The sequence below is a fragment of the Sciurus carolinensis genome, chromosome X (assembly GCF_902686445.1).
Source record: "Sciurus carolinensis chromosome X, mSciCar1.2, whole genome shotgun sequence".
NCBI lineage: Eukaryota > Metazoa > Chordata > Mammalia > Rodentia > Sciuridae > Sciurus > Sciurus carolinensis.
The window spans coordinates 55616634-55629319 of record NC_062232.1 but is presented as its reverse complement, the minus strand read 5'-3'; positions in this window follow the sequence as shown (position 1 = coordinate 55629319).

Here is a 12686-nt window from a genome sequence, read left to right as displayed (position 1 = left end):
ACAAATGTTATTACAAAAATAATTCTATTCACAACAGCATCCAAAGAATTTTTAAAAAAACAACTTAGGCAAAAGGTTCATACACTGAAAACTATAAAATGTAGCTGAAAGCAATTAAAGAAGGCAGAAATAAATGGAGAGACATTCTCGGTTCATAGATTGAAGGAAAATATCATTATTGTGTCAATATTACCAAAAGTGATCTACAGATTGAAGAAAATCTCTATGAAAGCAAGCCCAATGACTTTTTGCAAAAAAAAAAAGCCATCCTTAAATTCTTTTAGCAGAAAATCCATCCTGAAATTCATATGGTATCTTAAGGGACCCCAAATAGTAAAAAAAAAAAAAAAAAAAAAAAAAAAATCTTGAAAAGTTGGAGGACTCACACTTCTCAATTTCAAAACTTACAAAGCTGCAGTAATCAAACAGTGTGTTATGGCATAAATACAGACATATACGTGTAATGGAAAAGAACTGAGAGAACAGAAATAACCATTTGTGATTTTGGACAGAGGTACCCAATCCATTCAATGTGGGAAGAACTATCTCTTCAATAAAAGATAGAGATAACTGGATTTTTATATTCAAAATAATGAAGTTGAACCCTATCTCACACAATATACAAAAATGAATTAAAAATGAATCACATACCTAAATGTATGAACCAAAACTATAAAACTATTAGAAGAAAACAGGGTAAATCTTCATGATCTCACATTTGGCAGTGGATTCTTAGGTATGACACCAAAACACAAGAAACAAAGATTGGACTTCATCATAACTAAAAACGTTTTTTGCTGCTAGGGACATTATCAACAAAGGGAGAGAATAGGGGTGTACTTCAGTGGAAGAGTGCTTGCCTAGCCGTAGGACCCCTCAGTTTGATTCCTGTCACCACAAAAATAAAACAAAGTGAAAACACAACTCACAGAAAGAGAGAAAATGTTTTCGAATCATATGTCTGATAGGGGCCTAGTGTCCAGAATAAATAAAGAACTCATCAACAACAACAACAAAAAAAAAAAAAAAACAAGACATAGACCAGTACAGTAGCATGTGCCTTAATCCCAGCTGCTTGGGAAATTGAGGCAAGAGGATCACAAGTTCGAGGTCAGCCTTTCCAATTTAATGAAATCCTGTCTCAAAGTAAAAAAATTTCCCCCAAAATAAAACATTTTTAAAATGGCTGGATTGTACCTCAGCAGTACAGCTCCCCTGGGTTCAGTCCCTAGTACTGAAAAAAAAAAAAAAAAAAAAGAACGACAAACCACTCAGTTTAAAAACTGGGCAAGGAACTTGTTTAAACATTTCTCCAAAGAAGATATATGAATGGTTGACAAGCATTATGAAAAGATGCTCAACATCATTAGTTATTGGGAAAATACATATCAAAACCACAATGAGCTGCCATTTAACATATACAAGGATGACTATAATCAAAAAGTCAAAATATTACAAGTGTTGGAGAGGATGTGGAGAACTAGATCCCTCATACATTGTTAAAGGAAATGTAAAATGGCATAACTGCTAGTTAAAGCAGTCAAGTGACTTCCCCAACAAGTTAAACAGAATTATCCATTGTCCCAGCAATTCCACTCCTACAGAACTGGAAATAAGTATTCAAACAAATAAAATTACTTAAATGTCTATAGCAACACTGCTCACAATAGTCAAAAGGTTACCAATTAAATGCCCATCAATTGATGAAGTCATAAACAAATTCTGACACATGCATACAAGAATACTCTTCAACCATATAGAGAAGTGAAGCACTGATACTTGCTAAGGTACTTGAAAACATTATGTGAAGTGTAAGAAGCCAGACAGAAAAGGTCACTTGTATTGAATGATTCCACCTATATGAAACATCCAGAATAAGAGAATCCATAAAAATAGAAAAAAGGTCATTTGTTACCAGGTCCTGAGTAGCATGGGGAATAGGGAATAACTGCTGAATGGGTACAGGTTTTGTTTTGGAAAAAAATGAAAATGTTGTGGAACTAGATATCAGTAGTTGCACAACATTGTGAATGTACCAAATGTCATTGAATTGTTCACTTTAAAATGGTTGTCATGTGAATTTCATCTCAAAAAAAGCATGGCAATGAAAATCCTCTTACCTTTGCACATTTGTTCTATTATTTCTTTTTAAATATTTTTTTGTTGTTGATGGACCTTTTATTCATTTATTCATATGCAGTGCTGAGAACTGAATCCAGTATCTCACATATGTGAGGCAAGTGCTCTACCACTAAGCTACAACCCCAACCCTCTATTATTTCTTTTCTTTTTTGTGAGGGGGAGGCGTATCAGGGATTGAACTCAGGGGCACTTAACCACTGAGCCCTTTTTGTATTTTATTTAGAGACAGGGTCACACTGAGTTGCTTAGGGCCTCACTAAGTTGCTGAGGCTGGCTTGAACTCGTGATTCTCCTGCCTCAGCCTCCTTAGCAGCTGGCATTACAGGTGTGTGCCACACCTGGCTCCTCTATTATTTCTTTATTATAAATTTGCAGAAGTGGAACTGTTGAGTCAAAGGACATGTACATTAAAACAAGGAAAGAAACAAACATGACAGATGATGAATTTTGATTCCCAGAATTATTGTCCCAGTTCACAGTCCCAGTACCACTGCATGAATGTGGCTGCTAATACACCCTCCCTACTACAACTGAATCGTCACTCATCTTAGAGGTAAAAATATCTCACAGTTTGAATGTTTATCTCCAGTACTGACAATTGAACGCAGGGGTGCTCTACCACTGAACTACATTTCCAATTCTTTTTATTGTTTTATCTTGAGACAGGGTCTCACTAAATTGCTGAGACTAGCCTCCAATTTGGGATCCTCTTGCCTCAGCCTTCTGAGTAACACCATGCCTAGCTTCTTTAAATTTTTATTTCTTTGGTTTTATTAATGATATTGTATGTGTTTTTATATGCAAGTTATTATTTAAGTGTCGGTCTCTTACACTATCCTGAAGACCTTTACCATCTCTTCAGCTCCATCACTCATGATTGGCACATAGTAGGACCCTGGTGGTGCTGGGAAGAGGTAAAGGGAATGGCAGTGCCTATAAGTTCTTCCTACCTCTCCCAGAGGCTCAGGCTAGCTCTAGACATCCACTGCGATTCTATAGGAACTTCCACAAAAAGTCACCTAAACGCCTTTTGACACTCTGGAGTCACACTGTGGGTGGCATGGGGGCATGGGCTTGCACTCAAGAAGTGGAGATAAAAGCAGAATAAGAGTTGCAAGGAGGGCTGAGCTTGGGAGTGGGGATAATGTGTGCATGTGTTTGTGAATGGGGACAAGCAGAAAATAAACCATCAATAGCAAAGCTGCCTAATGGCAGGGCCAAGGGTAGAAACTACGGTTTCTTAAGTCCTGCTAAGGGCCAGGTACTTTTGCATTTTTCATCCCCTTACCCTTACCTGCCATGCTATGGCCTATGCTCTCCAGTCATCTCCATTTTGCCCAACTGATGACCATCATTCACTGCCTGCAGTTTTCCTGCCACACCAGGCTGCCATCTCCAAAGATGCCCACTCATAAGCCCCCTACCATGATCCTGGGATTACCTAGAAAGTTGAAGGGAGTGAAAACTGACATCCTTCCATCCCTACACCCTCCGTAAGAGGTACAGGACTTTCCTCCTCCCCAATTCATCTGACTCTCACTTATACCTTTTTCTCCTTTGAGGCCTCTTCTGCAGAATCTGTTTCAACTTCCCTGATCACATTTGGCCAAACCCTGCCCCATGACACCTCTGTCTCTCTTACAGTTTCTTTCTCCATCACCCAGAAGCTGATTTTCCATCTCAGCCATTCCTTTGCCCAACAGATAATTATTGACCACCCATTATGTGCCAGGCAGAGTACTAGTCATTGCGGAAACAAAAGTGAACAAAACCCAGAAATTCCTGACCTCATGGAGGCTTCCTTCTTCAGAGAGACAGATAATAAATATGTTATAGGCCAGTGGTGACAAGCACTGTGGATAAAAATGAACAGCAAGGTGAGAGTTGAGAGTGATGGTGCTGTTTTTAGATAAGGTGCCCGGAAAAAGTTCATTAGAGAGGGTGACATTGAGCAGAGACCTGAATGCAGTGAGGAGACAAGTCATGAGGGAAAGAGTATTCCAGGCAGAGGGAACAGCAAAAGGAAAGGGCCTAAGACAAGAGCCATGTTGTCACATCCAAGAGATGGTAAGATCAGTGTGCCAGAAGCTGAAAGAATAAAGGGAAGAGTAGAAGGAAATAAATACGGAGTAGAAGGGACCCACAGGTCATATGGACCACTTAAGGACTTTGTTTTTTTATCCTGAGGAGGAAAGAGAGCCAGTGGCAGTTCCCAAGTCAAGGAAGACAGGATCCCTCTGTCTGCTGTGGGGCCAGGGGTTGGAGAGTAGCGACCAGTCATGAGATCACTGAAGTGAAACAGGTGATATACAGGAGCAACAGTGTTTTGGATCCTGGCTGTATTTTAGAAAGAGCCAATAGAAGTTGGACATGGGATAAAGACAAAAAGAAAGATAAAGGCAAGGTTTTGACCTGAGAAAGTGAGTGAACAGAGCTGCCATTTACTGAGCTCAGAAAACTGAAGGAAGGTGACAGGGGGACCATGAGCCTTATGTGACCATGTTCAGGACTGAGGCCTGAAAGCTCTCTGGGAAGCCTAAGGCTCATGTGCTAGTTGGAGGTGGAAGGTGGAAGTAGAAGGTCAAGGCAATGAGCACACTTTGCTGAGTAACCAACTGTACCAGGCTCTGTGTGTATCTGCCCACATCACCTTCAGTGACCACAATATTGAGACTGAATTTCTTAATGTGGCATCCAACTCAGGCTCCTGTGACCTCACAGACCCCACCCTGTGCTGTTCTTCTAGTTCCCATCAAGGCTTTTGACCATGCTGTCCCTAACACCTGGGGAATACCAATTCTCAGCTCAGATGTCATAGACTCCTATTTCCTACTTTATTATTGGCTTTTCTATCTCCCCCACTATATTGGAAAATCACTGAGGACTAAAGTGGTGCCTTAGTCTCCTCTGAGGCCTTGGAGACTCAGGCAGTCAGTAGGGGCTCAGCTCACATTTGCGACCTGAAGAAAAGAATTGTATCAGGGGTTCAGGGTGTACCTCAGTGGTAGAACACTTGCCTAGCATGCATAAAGCCATGGGTTCCATTCCCATCAGCACAAAAATAAAACTATGTAGGAATAACAGTCATCCCTGAGCCTACTCTGGTGGGTCAGGAGGTCTGACTTCCCACACAGTCATATGTAACAATGAAGAAAACAGGACCAAGGAGGTGAAGTCAGGCTTGGAACTGGACTCAGATTGGAAGGCTGACTCCATCCCCCAAGCAGCAGGGAACAAAGGTCAGGGAATAGTAATTACTCACATGTGTACAGCACCTGAGAGTTTATAACCAGAGACATTATCTCATCCAACCCTGGCCCAGCCTCATGAGGTAGGTATGCTTTTCCCCCTCAACTTACACCTAAGGAAACTGAGGCACAACTAGCCAAAGTCACCTGCCCAAATTTGCACAGGTTGGAAATGGCAGCCCTGAGACTTGAACCAGGGTCAGATTGATGGCACAGCCCTGTGCTCTATCAGACCTGGCCAAGCCTGGAGTTGGGTAGGAGCGAAACCAATAGGTCTGGCAGCTATTTTCCCCTCCCTATCTATTCCTACTAGATTTCTGCTGAGGGTAACACGAATTGGCATTTACTTATCTATTCAGACCATTTAAGACCGGGGCAAGGCAGCCTGGGATTCGAACACAGCAGGAAGTCATTCATATTCCAGGCCCTAAAGGCAACATTGAGAGAGGCTTAAAGAAAATGCAAGAGAAATACAAAGAGAGGCCACAGGAACTGTCCTCCCCAGAGGAGCTGTTCAGAGGTGAGCCCCACCTGGCCCTAGGAGAGGGCAGCTTCCTCCAGCTGAAATCCCCCCTTGAGAAGTCTCTTGCAGGGGCTATGTCTCTTTTCCAGTTGGGCGCTGGGCCTGGACAGTTCTTGGCTGGCAGCAGCTGGGCCCTCGCACCTGCCGGTCTAGCTCCCCTGCTTCACAAACACACGCCCCCGCAGAGCTCAGTGCTGTTTCCAGATGGCCAGTCACTTATGCCTTCACCCTACTTTGGGTCTTTTTCTTTCTCATTTGATTTCTTTTCCTTGCCTTGTTTTCTTCCTTCCCAGGCGCCTGCTCTCACTTGCTGGAGCCCTCTCTCTCCCCATCATTATCTTTCTCTCCCTCTCATCCATTCTTTCTCTGTCCCCATTGAATAAATCTTTTTGCTCAGTCTGTCTTTTCTCCCCTGACTCTAACCAGGTATCAGTAGAGTGCTAAGCTTCCTCCTCTGTCACAGTGAGAAGTTCAGATGAGGTCATCCTTCCAATCCTACCAGCTCTGACAGTTTTGAAGCCAGAAGAGAACTTTTGACCATGTGGGGGGTGGGGAGATAAGGAGTAGCATAAAGAGTGGGAAAAGGAAGATCTAACCAGGAAGAACTGGATTCAAATCCCAGTATCCTTACTTGCTAGCTGTGTGACCTCAGCAAGTTCACCTCACCTCTCTGAGTTTCCTCCCTTAGTCTGGAAAATGGGATTGAAAGTAACAACTTCACATGGAGGGAGGAGGAATCATAAGAATCGACCTTACCCATGGATGGGAAAGGCCTTTTATGAACTATGATACTAGGCATTGCATTATGTAGGAAGCAGCAAGGCGCAGAGATCACTAGCAGAGGCTCTGGGGTCAATCTTCCTAGTTCGGGTCCCAAATATACAAGATGTACAATCTTGACAAGCTGTGCAACTTCTCTGTGCGTTGATTTCCCGATCAGGAAAATAGGGATGATGTAATATTAGTACTCATCTTCAGGCTACTATGGGGATTAGATGAGAAAGTATGGAGCACTAAGAACAAGGAGAGTCTGTCACCTAGTAAGTGCTCGGTGTACATTGCCATTGATGTTATCATTCAGAATTAGTAGGAATAGTACTCCCCTGAGGTTGATGTACTTAATGTGCTGAGCCACTACGGGAACCTAACCCATACTTAACACATTTTTTTCTCTTTTTTCTTATTTATTTATTTATTTATTTATTTATTTATTTATGGTACTGGGGATTGAACCCACTGAGCTACATCTCCAGTTTTTTTTAATTTTATTTTGAGACCGAGTCTCACTAAGTTGCTGAAACTGGCCTCAAACTTGGCGATCCTACTGCCTCAGTCTCCCAAGTAGTTGGGATTACAGGTGTGAGCCACCCCACTCAGCTCAGACTCAACGTTTTGTAGAACCTCAAAATCTGCTTCTACAGGTTGTACCCTAAAATCCGGCTTGCATTTCTCCCACCAAACCATAGGCCCTGGTAGTGAAAGTTCAGAGGAAGCAGCACATGTTTCTAATTGCTCCTGCCAGAGGGGGCGCCTTTTTATAATTAGTACAAAGAGACAGTCTGTTAGCTGAGGCGCTGTCTCTGGATTTTGGCAGGAGAAGGACCTTGGGTAACCAGGCCTGTGATTCTCCTCCACTTGGTTGGACCCCCTAAGATACCCTAGATCCTCAATGAACCTCCAGCTCCTATTGCTGATCCCCAGAAAGACAAGTCTCTGTGGCAATGGGGATCCCTGGAAATATTTCCAGTCCCTCCAAGTTATATGTAAGAAGTGAATCCTAACCACATTCACATAGCCATGTTTCTCCAAGCAGTCCCCAAACCCAAAGTCTAGTGCCAAGAGAGACAATAGAGACTAATGATACAAACTTCTAACTTCTAACTTCTCCATGTCAACAGAGACTCTGATTGGAGGCAAACTGGGGCTCATGAATGAAAGTGGGCAAGTGTGAGGCCACAGCTGAGATGGGATTAGGAGGTCAAGAGGAAAAGGACTTAGAGCCCAAGAAGGTGAATGCAAGGAAATGCCCCTGCCAAGGAGATGAAACTGGGGGCATCAGACCCACCACATCGTCTCAGGGTTTTGGCAAGGGGAGTAGTTTCGGCCTGATGCTGCAGGGAGCAGGGCCAGACTAAAAGGGTCTCACCTAGGGCTAAGGATGGAGCGCATGGTAGAGTGCTTGCCTCGCATGTGTGAGGCTCAGAGTTCCATCTCCAGCACGACAAAAAAAGAAAAAAGAAATATATATATAAGAAAATGGTCTCACCTTTTAAGGATGAAGTAAGCTGAGAGACACTGTGCTGGCCTGAGAATGGCGGGTGGCAGAAAAAGGAGAGCAAACAAGACCCCAAAGGCTTGTGTTCTAGAAGCCAAAGTGAAATCAGCGAAGGCCTGGCATGCCTGAGGACTAGCCAAAATGTATTTAGCAAAGTGAGATGAGGCCCCTGTCACACTCTGGCGTGGGGAAATTTATGGACTGAGATCCCCTCACACTATCCTTTAGGGATTTGAAGCACGTGTCCGTGATTGCACTGGTCTGGAGGGGTTGGGGAAGGGAGAGGATGGGGGAGCTTCAGCGAAACGCCAGTCTCCTGGGCCCTGAGGAGAAAGCCCCTCTCTGTGCTGGTGGAGAGTCAGGGGAAAGTTCTCCACAATTTGGCCGAAAGTCATCCTGCCGATTGCTCTTTTTGACACAACCTCACACTTTCTTTCCAGTCCTATATTCCTGGCTGTGTGCAAGCTATTTCCACTTGGATGTTCTGCCAACAGCTTAAACTAAACATGCTAAAGCTGAGTTTCGCTTCCCCCACAAAGCCTCACACCTTCTCAAGGCCTCCAACTTCTCTGCTGACACCCGAACAGCCCAGGGACAGACCGGCCTGGCTGCTGCTCTCTCCTACTTTGAACCCTGGGATTTTCCCTGGGCAACATTTTTCAGAATTGTCTTTGCTTTCCCCCAGGCTGCAGCCCTCTCCCACCTTACACGTCATCCCTGGAGATGGCTGCCACAGTCCCTACTAGGCTCCTCCCACAACCTGGGCTGTGCACACATTTTGGCCACATATGTTGGCCATTTACTTCAATGGTGTGATGTACCATCCATTTAAGAAAAAAGAAAAGCATGCTCACAGATAACAGAGGAGCAGGTAACCTGGCGGGGAGAGTTTTGCCTCAGGAGTGAGTCAGACTTGGCTGTGAATTCGGATCCGTCATTTACTAGCTGTATGATCTTGGGCTTGTTATTTTGCCTCTCTGTGCCTCAGTGCCCTTCTCTTGAAAATAGAAATGAGAGCTGAGGGTATAACCCAGTGGTCAGGGGTTTGCCTAGCATTCACCAAGTTCTAGGTCTGATCCCTTTGCACTGCAAAAATAGTAAATAAATAATAAAATAAAATGGGGATAAGAGTATTGACTTCACAGGGTTCTTGTGTCACTGAATGCTAGAAGGCATCATAGAAAAGGAACATACACTGAAATAACATCCCCCAAAGCTGGAGTGGGCAGAGCCATATCCAAGGATTCCCAAGGATTCAAGAAGCCAGTGGCAAGAGCTGTTTGTATATTTGTGGTTTTCCCATTATGCATAAATAACAGGAAGTCAAGTAGAGAATTAATTCAACTGGACCCGATTCTTGGCCCTTTCCAAACTTCCCCCACCACTGTATAAACAGGAAACCAAGGCTAGAATCTATGAGCCTGATTAAGGTGCCCGAGGATGCCCAGTTATCTCTTCTCGGTTTTCTAATTCTCAAGGTCCTTTCCGCTAGTAACACGTTGTTCCCCTCCTGCTTCTTGGTCTCCATCTCCTCTTCTCTTCTTTCTTTTTTTTAAACACAGGAGCAAAAGCGAGAGCCTGTCCAAGCCCGCTGGCCTGGGTCAGAGGAATGTGGCCGCTCCCTCCACGCACACGGGGCAGCCAGGCCCAGGCGCTCAGTCAGGCTGGCAGCGGCAAGCGCGGGCCAGGGAGGCTCCAGCACCTTGCTCGGAGGGGCTGGAAAGCGCTACAGACGTTAGCTCATCACTCCCTGGCAGGGACCGACCCGTCTGCTATTCTCACTAGCATCTTCCAGATGGGGAAATGGAGGCACAGGCGCACATGGAGTGGTTGCAGACTAGTAGTCTTCTAAAGGGGCTCCTGGGCAGGGGCTCCAGATGGAGCAAGAGGAGAAAGGTCACCCGGACTTTCCCAAATGGACTTTGATTCTAAGATTGGGCAGAGATAGAAGGGATATAGGAAAAACTGGGGTCCCGATTGTAGTCTCTAAAGGGGACATAGAGAAGAATGGAGGGGCTGAGATGGCTAGGGACTCTACACAGGCAGGCCCCCCCCCCAAAAAAAAACAGCTGCCGCTGCACTCAAGAATCACTGCCTACTCTTCCTGAGAAAATGTCACTAGCAATACCTCTGGAAGAGACAACTTACAAATCGGTATGACCAGACACCAAAGGGTTAAGATGGTGTGGTGGGATTGATTATTGTGCTTTCCTCCAGTGCTTTCCTGTTATTTCCAAATTCTCTGCAGTGAACAATTACATTTATAATCAGGCAAAATGTTAATTATTTTTAATTATTAAAAAGCAGCAAAAATAGGACTGGAGTGTAGCTCAGTGGTAGAGCATTTGCCTAGCATGTGTGAAATCCTGGGTTCCATCCCCTGCACCACAAAACAAAGCAAAAAAGAAAAGAAACAAGAAATTTTTAAAAAGAAAGAAAGAAGTAGCAACTGGAATATGCTGAAGAGATCTGGGCTTGGAGTTAGGAGACTCAGGTCAACTCCACTGTCTTACCTCCCAGTTATGTGACCTAGAGCAAATGACTTCACCTCTTTAAATTTCAGTTTTCTGGAAAATGAAGATAATTGATCACATTGGGGTGGTGTAAGATTAAAAGAGATAATGTATGTGAAAGATACTTTTTTAAAAATACATATTTATTGTGGGACTGGTGATGGAACTCAGTGGTACAGGACTTGTTTAGCATGTGCAGATCCCTGGGTTTGATCCCTGGTCCCGCAAAAAATTTGTATACACGCACCACACATACACACACTAGAAAACATTATAATGAAGCCTCATTTACCCATCTTCAACAGTTATCTTTATTTAATCTATATCTCCATCCACTTTCCTCCCACCCCTCTAGAATATTTTGAGCAAATCCGAATGTGTCCTTTTCCCCAAAAACACTCCAATATTGAATTGATTTATACATTTTTTCTAATTAAAAAATGCATGATGGTTGGGTGTGTTGGTGCACACCTGTAATCCTAGTTTCTCAGGAGGCTGAAGCAGGATTGCAAATTGGAGGCTGCCTTGGCAACCTAGCAACACCCTGTCTCAGAATAAAATTAAAAGGGCTGGGGATGTGGCTCAGAGGTAGAGTGCCCCTGGGTTCAATCCCTAATACTACCAATAATAATAATAATAATAATAATAATAATAATAAATGATGATGTGGAAAATAAGGAAATTTAAGAAGCCATATATAAAGGACAAAACAAAAATCAACCATAACCCCACCACCCAGAGCCAACCACATTTTACTACAGTTTATTGTTTGTTATAGGCACATATTCATTTTTAACAAAAGCAGTATCATACTGTATATGGTATTTTTAGTTATTATTTTATTTTAATTATGAAAATAATAAAACCATATTACAGAAAAAAATTTAAAAGTGCAGAAATTACCCATTATCCCTTAACACCTAATATAAAGCAATATTTTACTATATTTCCTTCCCATTTTTTTCAATTTGCATTCATACTTTTACCACAAGTGGGATCCTACTGATTATACACTTTTCAAGTTATGAATCTGCTCTAATTGTAAGAAAACAATGTAATCACATTGCAAAAAAATTTTTAAAGGAAGAGAAAAATATCACCCATAATCCCACTACTCAATTATAATCACTGTTAACATTTGCTTCCAGCATTTTTGCTATGCACATATAATTTTAACAAAAGTGGGACCATACTGTTTAGGCAGTCTATTAACTATAAATTTATATTTACTTATAAGTATAGTATAATCATATCACATAACATGGAGAAAAGAGAGGAAAAATATCATTCATAATTCTACCCTATACTGGCACTGTTATCTTTGTTTTTTATTCTAACCATTGCCATATATACACACACATAAATATACACATACGTGTTTGGAATCATAGAATTTAATTTTGTACCCTTCGTGCCCTTTGCAACTTGGCATTATATTTATGTAACTTTGTACCCAGCATTTTTACTTAATATTTTATTGTGAACATTTTCCCATGAATAAAAGTTGGATTTTTTGGTTGGTTTGGGGGGTTTCGTTGGTGGTGTTTTGGTTTTTTTTGTTTGTATTGTTTTGTTTTGTCTGATTTTTTGTACCAAGGTGTGAAGGGATACTCCCTCATTGTGGACCTCTAGTCTGCTCTTCATTTATTCCTATTAGAAATACTTATGCTCCAAATTTTGAGCAAAAGCTTGTACTTTTTAACTTTTCTACATGTATATTGAGTCTACGTTTCTGGAGACCACTCTACAAGTTTACAGACTGACCTGTAAAGTGTATTCATTTTTTATTGATCTTGAATTTACTCCTATCATATGACCTAAGGAGCCCTTGGTTCTGGAGGGTGGGATTTTGCAAACAAATGTGCATTTTCCTTTCCCTCTCCTTCCTGAGTTTTTTACACCTCCTTCATCCCTTCCCAGTCTGATTTTTAAATTACTCAGTCAGCAAGTATTATTGAACTTGAAGTGTGTGAGCTGAGGAAGGG